Genomic DNA, 18,168 nt, shown 5'->3' with positions numbered 1-18,168 from the left:
AGTAATAATCTTTCCACAAGGGTCTGAATAATCATTGGCTGGGTAACAAGGGGTACAAGCTGTATGAAAGCAGCAGCTGGATTCTAGGAAGCCACCAGCAGGACAAGAGCATCTGAAAGAACAGTAATAAACCAGAAACAAATACTCACTATGCAAATCAGAACCGGGGTGTGGTGGCCGGGTATATTGTTTTAACTGTGTCTGTTGACTGGAAACATCTAGTTCTTGGATGAAAGCAGTAATAAAGGAAGATACTCTAGGCTATTTCTAGATGTCCTATACCGCCACCTTGTTAAATGGTACAACGTAATGGGTTTCAGTTACTAAATTGTGTCTTGCCTTCATGCCGACACATACAACAAGCTGTGATGTTGTTTGTCTTTCCTTTTGGTGCTGTTAGTCAATAAAAATAACACCTTTACCACCACCCTCTGTGAGATTTGGCTGTTACTAGTGTCTTTCATGCGATGCTGTGCATACCTGTGAGGCAACAGGAGCACTGAGTGCTCCACGATGTATGGAAAGTCAGGACAGGTTTACAGGATACCTTATTCATTGCCAGCGCCTCCAGTCAGTGAGGATCCTGTGGTAGTAGGATGGTCCATGAGGACAACTTTCTATGTCCCAAGGCAGTGATTCACACGGCATATGGTTCAATGGTGTTTATTGAATTGTCAGATCTTACAGCAGTCCCATTATTTCCTCTGTTTCCCTGCAGGAACACTTGCAAGGCTTGAAGCCTTCCATTCTGTGAGGCTCCTCTTGCATCCCCTTATGGGACACAGGGTAGCCGTTGTTCACTCCACAGGGGGAGGATAGAGACACACCCACTTTTAGGAGAGTGCCGGTTTATATACCCTGGGGTTGGGCTTGTAACCCTGCCTCATAACAGTGCAGGTCTACACATGTCACCCAACCAGTACACTCCCCCAGTCTGACACTCTCTGGTTGTTGCTAGGCCGCCCATGGATACACTATTGCATCCAAGGCTGCAATAGCAACTAAGCCTATGGGGGATTAACCCTTCCAGTGCCTGTCCCTAGCAGGACTTATACTGTTAGGGACCAGAGGAAAAAGGTAGCGGCCGAAGGCTATGCTATAATAAGTATAAAACTATATGAGAGATCCACCAGCCTCAACACAATTTGCCCTTGGGCTGCCTATGGAGAAGCCTCCAATGTTCCTGTGCTAAGCCGAACCTCCTGGCAGCAAAAGGGGTTCAAATAATGTAATGGTTGGGGGAATTTCAATGCATTGCAGTGCAGAGCAATGACACGTTTAACATGTAACCGTAGACAATGTGTAAATCTCTGGTGTTGGTTCTAAATACCGTTTATTACATTACACACACAGCACCAATAATCGCAAATGTTTTTCTACGCTTTGCTGACGTATACCAGCGTGTAAATACACAAACATCACACAGCGACCTCGTCTTTATGTAAGTGTTAAAGACCCATTCCTAGATACATCTTGAATTATTTTAGCCAGTGCTTTCCAGCAAAAAAAATATTGTAGTTAAAAGGAATAACTGGGTTCGTTGTAGATAAAAAAAAATGGGCCAATCTTCTGCCTTAAATCATTGCGCTCTGTTTTCATTCTTCTCCCCCCCCCACCTTCTCCGGGGATATTTCCTTTTGAATCTGATATACTGTCTTTGTATGTGTTAGAAGTCCTTTTTGTTGCCCAGTGTTAATGGTATCAGGGCCTCCCACTTCAGATATCAATCACAGTTCCAGTGATACCTTCTCACCTGCTGCTTAGCCCGAGGGGTGCAAAGATCTGAACGATTGCTTCTATGCCAGATGCGCACAGTGCTACTAGCACAGATTTGAATGTTTCAGGCAGCAGTCTATGCCATAAGCAAAACAAGACTAAAGCTTCACATGGGTGAAAAGGATCCAAACAACCCAGCATATGTAATAGTTTGTAAAACTCAAATAATAAATACCAAATTATTGGATAGATAAAATGGTCCAATTTTACTAAGATATGCTATTCCATGGCTTATCGCAGGGGTGCCAATCTTTTCTCCCTCCCCTGGTTTTTCTCCCTCCCTGCCGGCTCTCCCCCCCCCCCCTTCTTGCGCCCCCCTCCTCAAAATTGGCCCCGGCGTTCTGACGTCACGTTACCATGGCGACGCGTCTCCAGAAGCCGTCCGAGCCAAGGTAAGTGAAGTTACAGAGGCCTTTGCCGCTCCCCCGGGATTTAAATGAAACCACCGCTCCCCCACCCCCGCCCCGCAGAGAATCTCACGCCCCCCAGTTTGAACACCCCTGGTTTATGGAATAGTTCAGCTTAGTAATTATGGGCCAATATTTCTAATATTGATAAATGTTACTGTTTTTGTTTTCAGAGTTCCAGTGAGCAGTACTGAATATGAAATGTTGTAGCGTTTGGGTTCGATAAGAGTGTGAATTTTTTTCTGGTGCTTACATATTGCCTACGTTATGCAGCAGTGAGACATAGACGATTCGCAATGGTAACCTAAATCAGACAAAACACATTTGGCTCTGGAGCAATAGGAGTGGAATCAAACTATCCGTGGGTTAATAATACGTAAATGTGAAGCTGCCCAACTCTTTGGTTTCAAGAGCAATTTTGACTCTGCAGGTGAGGGGAACAAGTGCGGGCGTACGGATAAGAGATTCGCTTTTTCTCACGCCTTCCCCAGCACTTGACGATTTTAATCCACCAGCCAGAGATTTGTCAAACAAATCCTACTAATTAGCCCACATTAGTGCACGATCAACCCACAGGATAGACTTATAGGGAACAGACCCGAGGAGACGGGGGGGGGGGATAGGCTTTGTCTGGTAATCTGTCCTATGACAGCTGCAGACAGCACTGGGTCCCCAAAAGGCAATTCCTATACAGCAGCATCATGTTGTTGAATAATTTAATTCTGTTTCCTTTCTTACATATTTATCTTATAAAGTTTCTGTCAGCAAAAGCCACTGAGACACATAACCTTAATCTGGAAAAAAAAGAGAGAAATAGGATGTGTTAACCCATTATGGGAGGCTTAGTGAGTAACGACACTGACTGGCACGGAGTGTGAAGCAGGGGAGCCTGGTTCAACTCCCGGTGTCGGCTCCTTGTGACCTTTGGCAAGTCTTAAGAACTTGCCTAGGCTACAGGTCCGTGTGGTGCTCGTTACCTGTGAGGGTCCAGGAGAGATGAGCTTCTGCGATGTTATGGGGAACTGGAGCTGGAGGCAGTCCCCACCATGACAGTCTTTTCTCCCATACAGTACCTCTGCCTAGTAGACCACTACTCGGGCAGAAGCATATAAAAAGGATCTTTATTGGTGGAGCCACTGCAGGCATTATCACAGCGTAGTGGAGAATGGGTTCTCCATCATAGTGGAGAATGGGTTCCAGACCCCTGGATGGTGCTGGCCAGCAGGTTATATTGAGGCCTTGTGTTCTGCACAGATCTTGAGCTCACTCAGCCCCAGGAGGGGCTGAAGGCACGTCTCACTCCCAGCCGAGAGGAACTTGAACCCGTTCCTTACCCCAGGAAGGGAAGGGCTCGACTGCAATAATTTGGACACTTCCTCTCTAAGGCTCAGAGGGGGAGGGCACAGGGTCTGCACCATGATTGGCTGTACACAGACTACTGTTCACCTCCACCCCTGTCACTCAGAGAGGCAGCATGAAGAGGGGTAAACCCACAGGATAGCCTGCCACTGTCTGTAGCTATCAGAACTTACGTGACAGGAAGGCAGAAAGATAGTCTGGTCCAGCCCAGCCATGGCTGTATTTGTAATGTATCCTCCGTGCTAAAAGAAGCTGTGGAATATTCAATTTCACGAGAAAATGATTTGTATCGGTGCATATTACACCTGCAGTAAACGTGACTGCCATTATTCTGCCACCAAGTTGCTTGCTATTTTCTAAATTAGCATGTGTAGCAGCATATTCAGCTGCGACTGCTTCACACTTACAAATAAATATTTATTCAACGTAAATGCGGCAGCGCAAATAGCCAGACAAAGAACACATACTTTATAAGCCTTATAGAAAAACTAGTCAATATTTGAATGATAATTTCTTTTGATTTGCCCTTTTAACTGTTGTTTTAATTATATTCTTTATACATACCTACTAAAACCTATGGGATATCATACGTTAGCATTGAAACAGACAGCAGGGTATAGGAAGGCCTGAAGATACAGGCTCCTATAGTCATGTTACCACTGCTACAGATTGCAGGAGCTTCTTAAATTTAAAGGAATGGTTGCAATATCCTATTCCTTACACAAACAACAGCCAGCATATGTCCTACCTTCCATCAATGCTGCAGCCAACCTTTGGATTGGGATTTGGGACAAATTGCTACTGACTGCACTATGAGTCAGTTACTTTTTTTGCTGCAGTAAGAGGCAAGGGTCACAGTAGACTAATACAAACAGTAGGCACCATGTAAGTTAAGGCAGCATTTCTGCTCTTTTTTTTAAACTAGATTCTTATTTTAGATGGACGAGCTCCTCCGATCTGGATGAAATTTGGAAGTCAGTTCAGATGGCCAAGTATTACTGGCTGCTGCTGTTAATGGGCACAGCACAAAGCACTAAAAAATACACAACAATATGACTCTACATCATCATGCGCACCACAGCTGACCACGTCTGTTTGTCTAGATGTCACCATGTGCCCATCCTGTCCCCTCTGGTGTTTGTACTGTAGTAGTGCTACTCCATATAACACATAAAACACAGCGGGAAGACACCTTAAGGTGCATGCAAGTGAATGGGTCATAAAGGTGCTTCCAGTGCTGGAAGGTGTCGTATTGGTGTAGAATTGCCTTGTAATTACAGCCTAGTCTCCCTTATTAGCACACGTTGTCTACCTGTTCTGTAAATGCTAAACCTTTGTACAAAAGGAAGCTTTATGGGAAAGGCCTAGACGTGGTATGAACCCATCAGGACTACATGTAACATGGAGTGCATTCACAAATAAAAATTATTCTGAACACACTGCATAATTAAAATGCAACAAAATCATTTTTTGATGCATTATTTAAACAAAATACATTAACTAAAGCCATCCAGGTTATTTGATTCTGCCAATTCCGCTTGCTGATAAGCCAGCTGGCCTCTTAAACACATCCATACTAATGAGCCTAGATTAATACTTAAACCAAACCCATATTTATGCAGTTAGTGAGGTGCCATGCACCGTGTTTGAAAGGCTGATAGGTTAAACCTTTTCACTCCTGACTTGTATAAGCTTGCAGTAGAACAGTTGACTGGGGATATTATCTGGTAGTATTCCCCCACCTGATGTAAGCCATTGCCATTTAAGTCATATGTGTATATATTTGAAGAGATTATAACAACCATCAAGGTAATTACAGTTCCGTTTCAAATCCTACCATACAAACGGCTATCACAGGCCTCTCTAGATGTGCTACAAGAAGGGGTTTATTATCTGTACTCTAGCCATGCATAAAATAAAATTGGGGATACATTCAGTTTTGCCCCTTTATATATTATTAAGCCATTGAATTGTACTAGAAGAAGGCAAAGTAGAAAAATAAACATTGTTCAGCCAAATGTCAGGGTGCCTTCCTGGTAAATGGGCGGAGTTGAGCAGTATTATCCTTGACACAACCATTAAGAGCAATTTATAGTAAGTTTTTTGCTGGTTATTGTTTACGTTTGTTGGGTACCTTTATTGTTGGGTAGAAGGTGATCTAAAAAGCGACACACATTTCTCAAGTTGCTTCAAATTACTGTTAGGATGGTAGAACATCTCTCCTCCAAACCAGTGAAACACAAAAAAGGATTATTTAAAGGGCCATTCCCACATGGTGGCTCAAAACATAGCAACATATCAGTGTACTCAACTTTGTTAAATCAGTGATTCACATCACGGGTCCATGAGGTGTCACCAAGGGGTTTGGCGCCCCACATAAAATATGCAATGGCGGGATTCGATTGCAGGAACAAATGTAACTCTCGCAAACATCTACACCCCTATGATCAGCAAGTACATTTCCTAACAGAGTTCATGCATCTACTCGGGTATCTTCCACCATTCCCGCTCCTCCTAGGGGTGATTTTAACTTAGTTCAAAATTAGGACTTGGACAGATCATGCACAGACCATGACCAATCACACACCAATAAATTTAAAACTCTGATTTCGAAGTTTCCATTAATAGATACATAGAGATCTTTGAATCATAACCAAAAGGACTAAACCTTTTACTCGCCACCCCCCCCCCCGCCATACTCAATCCAGATTCGATTACATATTTGTTAACCCCAGATTGATGTCAGCAATTCCTCAAGCGTGTATAGGGCCAATCACCTGGTCAGCCACACTCCAATACATATTTTATTAAAGACCCCACCGATAGCCTCAAGGCAGTTTAATGGCGTCTCAATGACTCTCTGCTAAACCACTCAGAAATTGTTCTTGAAATGAAGGAGGAACATTTCTACCTTATTTAGGGAAGTGTAAACTTTATTGCCAAACTGGTGGAAGCCCATAAGGCTTGTATAAGGGCACATTCCTCTCCCTAGCAACACACAAGGAAAAGTGAAGATGCAGACCATTTTCGACCCGACAGCTAAGGTTACTAAGATCGCACAGTCTCACAACGCCCAACCATCTAGAACATTATATAAAACTAACCGCACTTTAAAATTATTTTAAAAAGGTCCAATTAGAAAACACGGAGAAAGCCTTGAAGTAGCCAAAGCAATTAATTTATGATAAGGGCAACAAAGCTGACGCCTGGCAAACAAATTAAAGAATATGAGAGCAAAATCAAATATATAATCTATCAAATTAAAGAATGGCGAGATACTCATGACACAATAAAAATAGCCAGGGAAAAGACACAGAAGAGCCAGGATCCACTCCTGCGAGCCAAAATCTCGGACTATCTAAAAAATTGTGCTCTCTCTTATGTAGGAAGAGCTTGTATCCTTGAATGCTAAGATTATGGAAGAGGAATTAGAGGAAATAATCAAAAACATAAAATCCTCTAAAACCCATGGTTTGGGTAGATTATCAAACACATACTTTGACAGTAAAGTCAATGTGGCTCTTCTAAATAAAGGTAAATCGCAGCCATCGTCCCATCAGGTGGATGGATATACAGGTAGCCCTGTAAATTCATCCTATTGTGGCGTATCTAGCCAAATATGTATGGGTAAAATGATTATACCATTTATTATTGCTGAATTATGGGTGTTGGTGTATAACTGTGTGGTCTGGATGCCCTGGGCATGCTAGACGGGTAATACACTTACTCAGCCTGCAAACTCAGGAATCTGGGTGCAGAGAGGTCCCCACGAGGAGGTTGGAGACAATGGAGGGTGGGGATGGGCAGTCCTCTTGACTTGGAGCTGTTGGTCTGATAAGCAGAACCATTGTCTACCCAAACAGAGGTGCCTATCTCATCAAGAGATAGCGAGTCGGCCTTGGGAACAGGAGGAGGTCGGCGCTGTTCCCAATGGCTGTTTCATAATTCCCGCCCTCCTTGCCTCGGCCTCTCCGTCACGTCCCCTGTCCTGATTGGCCAACACAGATGAGTCCTCGTCCTGTGATTGGCCCACCACCTAGCATCCGTGTGGTTTTTCGTCTCTGCCCCATTCTCTATGTTTGACTATGGAAACGGAACAGCTATAAGAATCACAGATGATTTCAGTTCAAGTGTGGTTGTTGATCCTGGCGGACAAATCGACTAAGCTAGGCTCTCTGAGGTTGTGCCAGAGTGGTCCGAAAGCGAGGCTGTGTGCTTTGCTACAGCAGGAAATTCAAACTTGCTGATTAAGGAATTGCAGCCAGCAATATCTATGGATTTTAAGCCTGTAGAAAGGTGGAAGCTGCACTGGGGAAGGCATTTCAATGATGCCGGGCACCTAGACTGTCTAGGATTCTCCTTGTAGGCGCTATGGACTGTGAGTAAAACTCTATTGTGATTTTGTGTTGGGTCTGCTGGTTCTCGCCAGAATAAAAATACTTTTATTTGACCGCGGTGTCCTGTCTGGTGCTTGATCCCGTAGAATAATCCTAGTCTCCCGTGACACATACTATAAAAAATATTTTTAAACACTTACGTGTAGCTCTCCACCTGTTGAATGTATACAATTCTTACAAGGTAACCCAATCCCCATACAAGTCCAAAGCAAATATAGCGGTCATCCATAAAGAAGGAAAGAATCCCTCACGCTATGAAAGCTATAGACCTTTTAAATACTGACCTTAAGATCTATAGCAACATTTGAACCCAATCCTACTCAGGCTTATCCATCCGGATCAGTTAGGCTTTGTACTTAATCGGCAGGCCTATAACATGAGGAGAATAATCAATATCATTGAACATAAAACCAACTCTAAAGTCATAGCAATTCTCCTGAGCCTCGATGCAGAAAAGGCCTTTGAAATGATTGATTGGCAATTTCTAGATGAGCCATTATCAGCTTTTGGCTTTGTAGGTCCCTTCCTGAAAGGAGTTAAAGCCCTCTATAATAATCCTACAGTAAATATAAAAATTGTACTAGGCAGGGATGCCTGCTATCCTCCTTATTGTTTGCACTGACAATAGAACTGCTAGTCTGCTCTATCAAAAATTATTCTACCATTTTAGGTATAAAATTGTGGAAGGCAAATAGCCTACAAGATCTCATTATGCGTGGGTGACATCATCCTGACAGTAGTGAATCCATTGACCTCACTCCCAAATTTGCAACAGAGACTCTCGGAATTAGGATAACTTTCGAAGAATAAGATAAACTCCGAGGCTCCCAACCTGACTTTGCCACACCACAAGGTTAAGCTCATTCAGTTTAATTTCAACGATGAGTGGAGGGAACCCCACCTAAAATATCTGGGAAATTATTTGACCAAGTCCTATTAAACTATATATCAATACAATTACCCCAACCAATTGTCACAAATTAGAAAACAACCCTTGGAACAGGGGAAATATCTGATCTCATGGTTTGGCAGAATCTGCTCCATAAAAATGAACATTCTCCCTAAACGTCTACATTTTTTCCAGACTCTCCCGATTTCAATCCCTGTTAAGATGATCTGAGATCTTCAAAATAGGTTTTTAAAATTTATGTGACAAGGCAAGAGGCCCGGACAAGCATATTTATCTAATTTTATTAGCTCCGTGATCAGGTGGTGGTCTTGCAATGCCTGATTTAAGAAGATACTTTCTAGCAACTCATATAAGACAAGTTATTTACGGGCATTCTAGCCCAAAATGTTTCCGATGGGTAGATCTAGAGGAGGTTCTACCTAAACCAGTTTCATTACTTGCTCGGATCTGGATGTCTAAGCAACAACTTTCAAAATACTGTGCCCCTCCCCGACTATAAAATGTACATTGCACGTAAAGAATCTGGCTATGAAAAAAATACAATCTCCTCTCTTTGCCATGAAAATAGTTCTCCTACTTCCTGCGTGGAGCCCCCAAACTTCCATTATATTTTATTTTACACTACTGTGCAACTGCTTTTAGTTTGGAATAATCGGTATAATTTGTGTTTTAGAACAAAACTACAATGTAAACCCTAAATTAATCTACTGTAATACATGCTGTTGATGGTATATTTAATTTCCCTTACCCTGCTCCCTTTTTATTTTATGTTCCCATTCCTATCCCTTCAAAAAAACTTTCAATAAAAATGTGAGTATAAAAAGCTTGTGTGGGGACTGCTCACTTAGTAAAGCCCCAAACTGCACCTTAGAGTAAGGTATAGCAGTCAATTACAGCAGGAGTTTCTAAAGTCCCTCCCCACAATGCATTGTATCCACAGTGTAATTGTGGGGCATGACTTTGGAAGCTCCTGCAGTGATTGACCACTATGCCGCCCATGCTGTCTGCACACCCTGAGGTGCAATGTGGGGCCTTATTAAGTGTATGCATGTATGTATAACTTTATATAGCACCATCCAAGTACATAGTGATTCTCAGCAGTAATACACGTGACATAATAATATAACACATAGTGGAAATAAGCGCTTCAGACATGAAAGTAACAATAGGAAAGGGTGTCCCTGCCCCGAAGAGTTTACAATCTAAGTAGCTTACAATCTGTTCCCCCCCCCCCCCCCCCATGAGCTAAGGACACTATACTGCTTGGGATTGGTCAAACAGTTTTGTCATCAATTGTCTTATGAGTAGGTAATACAATGGAGTAATTAGGGGTTTGGGGAACAAATATTTTCTAGCAGGGGGTGCACAATGTAAAAATGATTGGGAGTCCCTATCTTAGATACATTCAATCACCCTTAAAGTAAAAAATTTACTTATTTGTATCTAGTGGAAGATAAATGTTTTCATTTTCTTTAGGTCCACTGAATTCATGCATATGAGCTACTTTTTATCTGTTCGACTAGTGATTACCCCATACATATTTTACTAAATAAACCAAAAAAGCATTGTACCTGTAGAATCCAGGATTGATACACAGTCTTATCACCAGAAGAGATCAGATAAAGATAGTAAAATCCCTCCAAATTATTAAAATATCATGGAAACATTTAAGGGGCCTATGTATAAATAGTCTCCAACAGTAATTTTCTCATACAACCGATGCAAAGAAGAGTGGAAAATGCATGCGTCTATGGGCGCCAAGGTATGAAACCGGTTCTGATGATTTGTACTGTATGTATGTATGTATGTATGTCTTTATTTATATAGCACCATTAGTGTACATAGCGCTTCACATTAGTACTACACGTGACAATTATATAAATAACAAATAATACAAAAAGCAGATCATTGGAATAAGTGCTTCAGACATAAAAGTAACATTTTGGAAGAGGAGTCCCTGCTCCGGGGAGCTTACAATCTAATTATTTGTGTGGCGTCTGCATCAACTTTCTTTTTCACAAACAAAAAAAATGATGCTAAGAGGCGGAGGTAGAGGCTAAGTTTGGTTGTTGTCGGTTGTGCACATATGCAACTGATGTGCAATAATAAATTACAAGCGTGGGCCACGTATGAGCGCCACAAAAGCATCAAAACTGTCGGCCAAGTTGTTCTTGGTGTATAAAGACAAATGCAAGAAGACGCAAACAAATCCTGAAGCATCCGTGCAGTTATTACATGTGTACAATCTGAGAAATCAAATGGTTTTCTTTTTAAATAATCAACTACCATCAATAAATATCCCAACCTCTCTAAATGATTGTTACTCACTGGAAGTAATCCCTGTTCTGTATTTATGTGAGCGGCCCGATTTATATTTTATACTGTCAAAAGTTAAATGGAAATCCGATACAAACACAATAAAAGGATAACTGATGTTTTAGAGGACAGCCGATCCTGTGGGACTATTCTTCTGGCATTAATACGGGGGGAAATCAATGGGGCTACACCTTACTTAAAGCATCAGTTATCCAATATCAACCCGTTCTTTGTAGTATACATAACACTGTACCCCATTGTACTGCGCTGCGGAATATGTTGGCGCTTCACGAATAAATGTTAATAATAATAATCATTTACTTTGGGTTTTTTTTACTTGACGTATGGTTTTCTTTCCCCTTTCATGTTTGAACTACGTAAAGAAAAAGTACGAGGCTTACCAAAATGTCATATCCCACTAGAAATAAAGTTCTCTTTCCGTGCATACGTTTGGTTAGTGTCCTCTTCCGATAGGGAACGGTAGAAAAACTTTGATAAATGGCTTATGTAGGGTTTCCTGCTGACTAGCACGATTCTCCCTCTGTACTTACCTAAATGCAATAAGTGCTCTAGACATGCAGGTCAATTGTATCAAAACACAATCCTGCCCTGAAGAGATTTCAAAGGAGAAACAGTCCCATGGGAATACCACTAAGCTAAAAGGATGTGAGTGTATGCATTAGCTATCAAGGCTCTGAGATTAAACACACCTGAATGCTCATTTCAGCGAACCTGAAAGCAAGTGATTCAACAGTGTGGAGTCTCAAACAACATTATGTTCAGTAGGGGGTCAATGATGGGTTCCAGGATTTTGTCATGAATACAGTACTCTGAATCTGTCTCACTTTTCAACAGTCATGATATCTCAAAGTATGTTCCAGGAAACTATAGCATATTAGGAATATACAACAATGGGACAATGATTAGTAGATTAGCATGGCAATCATAAAAAAATATATATAAAGGATTGTAGACCAATATATACGATAATATATATAAGATAATAGTCCAACACACTCACACACACACATACACACACACACATATATATATATATATATATTATATATATATATATAGTAAATAGATGAGAACAAAGGCACTCTGTCGGGTAAACAGTGGTGGGTGCAAATCCTATAAGAGCAAAATAGGCAATACGATACCGTGTGGACGAATATCAAAGGCAGCACTCCAGAAAGTCGTCAAAAAAAAGAATTGTATTAATGAGACATCATATCCAACATTTCGGTCCTACTGTACATGCGGGACCTTTCTCAAGGTGATGTGACGTTTTGGTCCCGCATGTAGGACCGAAACGTTGGATATGATGTCTCATTAATACAATTCTTTTTTTTGACTACTTTCTGGAGTGCTGCCTTTGATATTCGTCCACACGGTATATATATATGTAGAGGTATCAGTACCGTGTTAGCCAAGCTTCAATAATCAAAAAATAAATAGATGATACCGTTCTGTGGCTAACAAAATGCTTTTATTTGTGCGAGCTTTCGAGATACACTGATCTCTTCTTCTGGCGATGTTACAATGAATGAAGCAAGCAAAAGGTATACTTAAAAACAGTGTCTCTTGGAATATCTTCCAAGAGACACTGTTTTTAAGTATACCTTTTGCTTGCTTCATTCATTGTAACATCGCCGGAAGAAGAGATCAGTGTATCTCGAAAGCTCGCACAAATAAAAGCATTTCGTTAGCCACAGAACGGTATCATCTATTTTTCTGCAATTTACTGCAATTTTGGCTAAACTTGTCAAAAAAAGTCAAACTTTTTAACAATATAAAATGTAATAAATATTTCACGGAAGACGAATCTTCAGATATTTTTCTTTTGTTGAGCGTCTAGGTTTTTTCTTCCCCTCGAAGCTGCCGACTCCCGCAGTGTCACCGTCTGTGCTGTTATCAACTGTATACAGTATGTATGAATCATTGTATTTATATGACATCAGCAGTGTATGCAGCGCTTTACAAAAGGACAAGGATAATACAAGTTTAATAATAGGCATAATAAGACCAACAAGTAAATGAGAGAGACCCCTGCAAGAAAAAGCTTGTATATGACAGAACAAAGCTGCTTGGAACTATGCCGTACCCTTCTATCCTTCCTTTGGGGAGCTGGGATAGGTAGCCACTGCTATTTGCTAGGCAGGAGACATGGCCAAACAGACAACATTCACCCACAATTCCTGGGGGTGTTCACACTTTCCATTTAAAAGGGCAGTCAATGCTGGAACCCAAGAGAACTAATGACAGTGCCACGTTTAATAAGACAGGGCTGCTGTTTTCAAGGATTTTATTCTTTTTTGAGGATCTTTGGGCCTCACAACTGACTATAGGGTATTTTCTTTGCGAATTTCAAGGATATTGAAAGGCAGACGAGTGTGAAGAAGAAGCAGCAGCCTCCTCTTCCTCTCTACCGTGCGGCATAAAGGCGCGGAGCGGCTGTCAATCTGACGAAGGGTGGTTGTATGCCCCCCCCCTGAAACATAGTGCTTGATTTTCTGCGCTGCTACTCATCTAATAAACTGTGCGGTTTGCGCATGTATGGACGCCATTCCTGTCGTGCTGCTACTTTGAATCTTTGCCTCTTGAGTATCTGAAAGCAGCTGATTGCAGGGCGCTGGATTACGTAGCGACTGCACGGGGAGAGAAAATGGAGTGCCTGACTATACTCTTTCAACAAGAAAGGAGAGTGCTGGCTTATACGAACCTATCTTATATACAGAAAAGTATTCACTTCTATTTTATGCAAACTCATAAAAAATGTAAAACTAGCCCCAAAAAATAGATTTGAGCATCAGAATGCAACGGAATTTCATTAGGACCTTGAGTAATATATTTCAAATCATAATGCACTCTGTTTTCAACAAATTGACACTTTAAATTTCTTCCTTTTTTTAACCTTTATATCTGTCTACCGCAAGATACATGGATGTTATGGGGTCTAATTATAACCACAATAACTAAGTATTGTAATAAATTAATTAACCATGTAAGCAGAGGATATAGTGCGTTATTGGACGTAGCTTAATATAGTTGTGCCCAAATTATTTGTTATTACTGGACAGTGCGTGATTTGGGATGAGGAAGTGATAATTGTTCTGAGCCTCTCTACATATATAGGGGCCTCAGGTTTGTTCAGTTTAGTGATCATCCATAATGTCTTTGCAGCACATATCCAGCTAAACTTTTCAATTATGGAGGGACCATCAGTTAATGGTTGATTGTATTTTTGTGATGGAAGAGGTTTAGAAAAGGTCTAGATATGAATATTAGTGCGAGAGGACATAGGTGCCAGCTGCACCAGGCCAGATACAAGCTAAAAGTAACCCTGAGATTCGTTTATTTTGCCATGGACATATTGGGGTCACTTATTTTCATGTCAATTTGATACAGGTACAGAATCAAGAGAATACGTAACTTCAGGGTGATTAGTAGATGAGTCACCAAATCAATATTAAATATATATAGAATACATAATTGGCAGCTGTTAATTTCAAAGTGTAATCAAATCATGTTGTTTAGGAAACATCTTCAAAAACCGCAAGATGTAACTAACACCTTTTAAATTTGCACCTACCTATCTTTCATTTGGTAGAACATCTGGATCGCAGCTGTAATTGATAAGTGGAACATCAGGAAAAAGCTACTAATTAGCACTCAGTGCATATTGCATTTTATATTACATACATTTTCTCTGATGGTCCAATTAAAGAATTGATAGCTTTAAGACAGGACATATGATAATATTTGCATATTCTTTTATATATCATGAAGGTGCACTTATACACGGAACGTAGAAAATAAGTAGATTATCTCAATTTCATTTTCTGTGCCTTATAACAGAATCCCTTTATCATATTGCAGGCTCTTTTAAAATGGAATTGACACAACAATCTCTGTTCAGTTTGATTACATTTCAATATTATGAAGTAGTCTCTGACTGTGCATATGTTTATGGGGCAGTGATGAACATTAGCATTGTGGTATACTTAACATATTCTTGCAGATTTTTCAGTAATATATGTGCACATACATACATAGGTCAGGGGGTTCTGAACTTCAGTCCTCAAGCCCCTCCCCCAAACAGAGCAGGTTTTCAGGATATCCCAGCTTCAGCACAGGTGGCTCAGTCAAAGACTCTATCTCTGATTAAGCCACCTGTGCTGAAGCAGGGACTGATTTAGCCACCTGTGCAGAATAAGGGATATCCTGAAAACCTGACTTGTAGGGGGGTGAGGGGATTGAGGACTGGAGTGCAGCACCCCTGTACTAAGGGACTGTGTAACCACTTAGTCTTTTTCTGATAGACCCAATGAACATTTAATCTAATTTAGCTTCTGAATGTTTTTTTTTATTGTTTTAAAACTAGTGATAATCCTACATGATAATGTTACTTTATGGTAACACTACTCCTAAGTGCCTTATTCCACCTATGGCTTCTTGCTTTAACAAAACTCTTTAACCATCAGGGGCACATGAACAGGTTTGCTGAAATATTCTTAATTGACCAATAGTCAGTACCAGTACTAGGTTCTGCAAAGGCAAACAAAAGGCACACTACAGTATGTTTACTAGATGCATATTAAAATCAGCCATGTAAATGACACCACACTTATAACCAAATGTTCATGAGTGGGAAGTACAAATGAAGCTTCTGAATTCAAACTATATGATTCACAGGTCATCTTCCATAGCTTCAACACAAATGACAATTAGTTATTTTGCTGACAGCTTTTGGCCAAGAATAAATCATATATGGATTTCACAGCTACAGGGATCAGAAAGCAAAGGATCAAGAAAATAAGGCAGGTATGCATACTGTCTGATTTATAGTCCCATATAATTGTAAATTAGTCCCATATAATTGTAAAAGCTGTGTGCGTGTGTGTGTGTGTGTGTGTGTGTGTGTGTGTGTGTGTGTGTGTGTGTGTGTGTGTGTGTGTGTATATATATATATATTATTAAGGTTATGGTGGGTAAAAAAAGTGACAAAAACCCTCCACAGTAAAGCATAAAGCAACATACAGTAATATTTACAGTTGCTATATATTTATATATATATATATATATAGATATATATATATATATATATATATATATATATATATATATATATATATATCTATATATATAGATATATATATATATCTATATATATAGATATATATATATAGATATATATATATATATAGATATATATATATACATACACACACACACACACACACACACACACACATGTTTCAACGTTTCAAGCAGTGCAATGTATTTCCATTAAAAAAACAACCCTAATGTGATTGTTTTTACTATAACTATGATCATTAAATATTGGACATAGTGTTATCCCTAAAGAATATTTCCTTTACAATACAATATAATCTGCCCTCTTGAAAATGTGTGTCTTTAAAATTACAGCTCTAGAAATGTAAAATTGACATATCCTGCTAAATTTCAGTATATATTTGAGTAATTGCAATATTTAAGTTATTTACCAATTAGAATTCCGCCAGGTCCATAAAATAAACTATGTAAACACTTAATGCTAAGTACCTTTTCCAAAAAAAATTAAAATGCATTTATATATCTTATATAAAAAAATTGTATTATAATATTCTATACTGAAACAAAAATATGTTCTGCTCCTCCACATTAGATATTGATATAAAAATCTTTATAATTCTCCATTATTTTTGTTTCCTAGTATCCGGAAATGTCAAAAAGAGGAATCACAGTGGGAGGAATTTTATGAACAGGACACGTGCATTCTGTAGGGTACAAAAGTTTGTTCAAAAACATGCACCAGCAACAAATAATCCACAGTAACATATCAGAGCAATATCAATCTACAAACTCACTCTGCAACAATGAATAACATGCACAAGGTTTACAGCAGCACCCTGTTTCAATAAGGACAAAATGACTGATGTGAAATACAGATGCCTCAATTATTCTGCATGCTTGCTCCTTTTCCATGCTAAATGTAACATTGAATGAGATCAGAAATAGTATTCCTCTTATCTCTGATGGCATGGTAAGTGGAAACTCTGCTACGGTGGATTACAAGAGAGTTTATTATTTTGTTTGTATTAAACTTCACATTACCTTTAGAGAGAGAGCAGTGTCTGGGGGCCACTTGCAGAATTATTAGGTACAGGAGAAGGCTTGCTGTGTCCCTCCAGATGCTCCAGGGTTGAAATCCTTCCCTTTTATCCTGCTCCCTCTTTCTTCTCTTATGAATTCCTTGCAGAGTGCAGCACAACTTCAGGACTGCCACAGGAATCCTTCATCCCCCTCACATCAGAAGATCCATTCTCCAACCACTCTGGCAAGCTCCCCTCTCTCCTCCCTCCCACCCCTAAAACTAACATCCACAGCCACCCTGCCCTCACTAGTCTCAAGACAACTTCCCAAAGGTCACATCAGCTCTATCCAACCGCTATAGGTGCTGAAATCCCCAGGCACTTTCCTTGTTTGATTCCCTTTTCCTAGGAGGTAACAAAATGCAACTTTGTGACCCTGCTATATAAGAGTCTCCCTTCCTGGTTTTAAAGGGCTGCAGGTGAAATGCAGAGACAAGAGATTGTCCAGGGCAAAGATCTCCCCCCCCCCCCCTTTTTTTTCTCTCCTCGTTTCTCACCTAAAAAGAGCAGATCCAGCCTCCCAGGCACAGCGGTGAAGTGACAGGGAGCCCCAGATGCAGAGAGGACGAAGAGATGCTGCGGATCACTTTAAGAGCAGCCAGTTCCCATTGCCATGTCATGAATATTTCAGTGGGAGTTAAGCTGCCCTCAGCTGATGTCATTCTAGTTGCTGCTTTGGTGACTCCACGAATCCCCCAAAGATCAGATGTGACGAGCAGGAGAGAGAGAGAGAAAAAAACAGACTCAGGTGCAGCTTTAACTGAGCAGTATATAATCTGCAGTGTCTCCCAGTATATATCTATACACCCTCTCCCTGTATATACCCGGAGAGCAGGCGGCTGGAG

General features: G+C 40.4%; 1 protein-coding gene across 4 annotated transcripts in view; it reads right to left on the bottom strand.

Annotated features, from left to right (window-relative positions):
- Positions 1 to 17,513, bottom strand: part of CDH23 (cadherin related 23) — a 653,830-nt gene extending 636,317 nt beyond the window's left edge. For all 4 annotated transcript variants that reach the window (XM_075610599.1, XM_075610600.1, XM_075610601.1 and 1 more), the window contains exon 1: positions 17,286 to 17,513. The gene's annotated coding sequence lies outside the window, so the exon portion shown is untranslated. The remainder of the gene's footprint in view (positions 1 to 17,285) is intronic.
- Positions 17,514 to 18,168: the final 655 nt, after the last annotated feature.

Source organism: Ascaphus truei, chromosome 8 (assembly GCF_040206685.1).
Source record: "Ascaphus truei isolate aAscTru1 chromosome 8, aAscTru1.hap1, whole genome shotgun sequence".
NCBI classification, from domain to species: domain Eukaryota; kingdom Metazoa; phylum Chordata; class Amphibia; order Anura; family Ascaphidae; genus Ascaphus; species Ascaphus truei.
The sequence above is the reverse complement of the archived record's forward strand: the minus strand, read 5'-3'. Positions and strand labels throughout refer to the sequence as shown.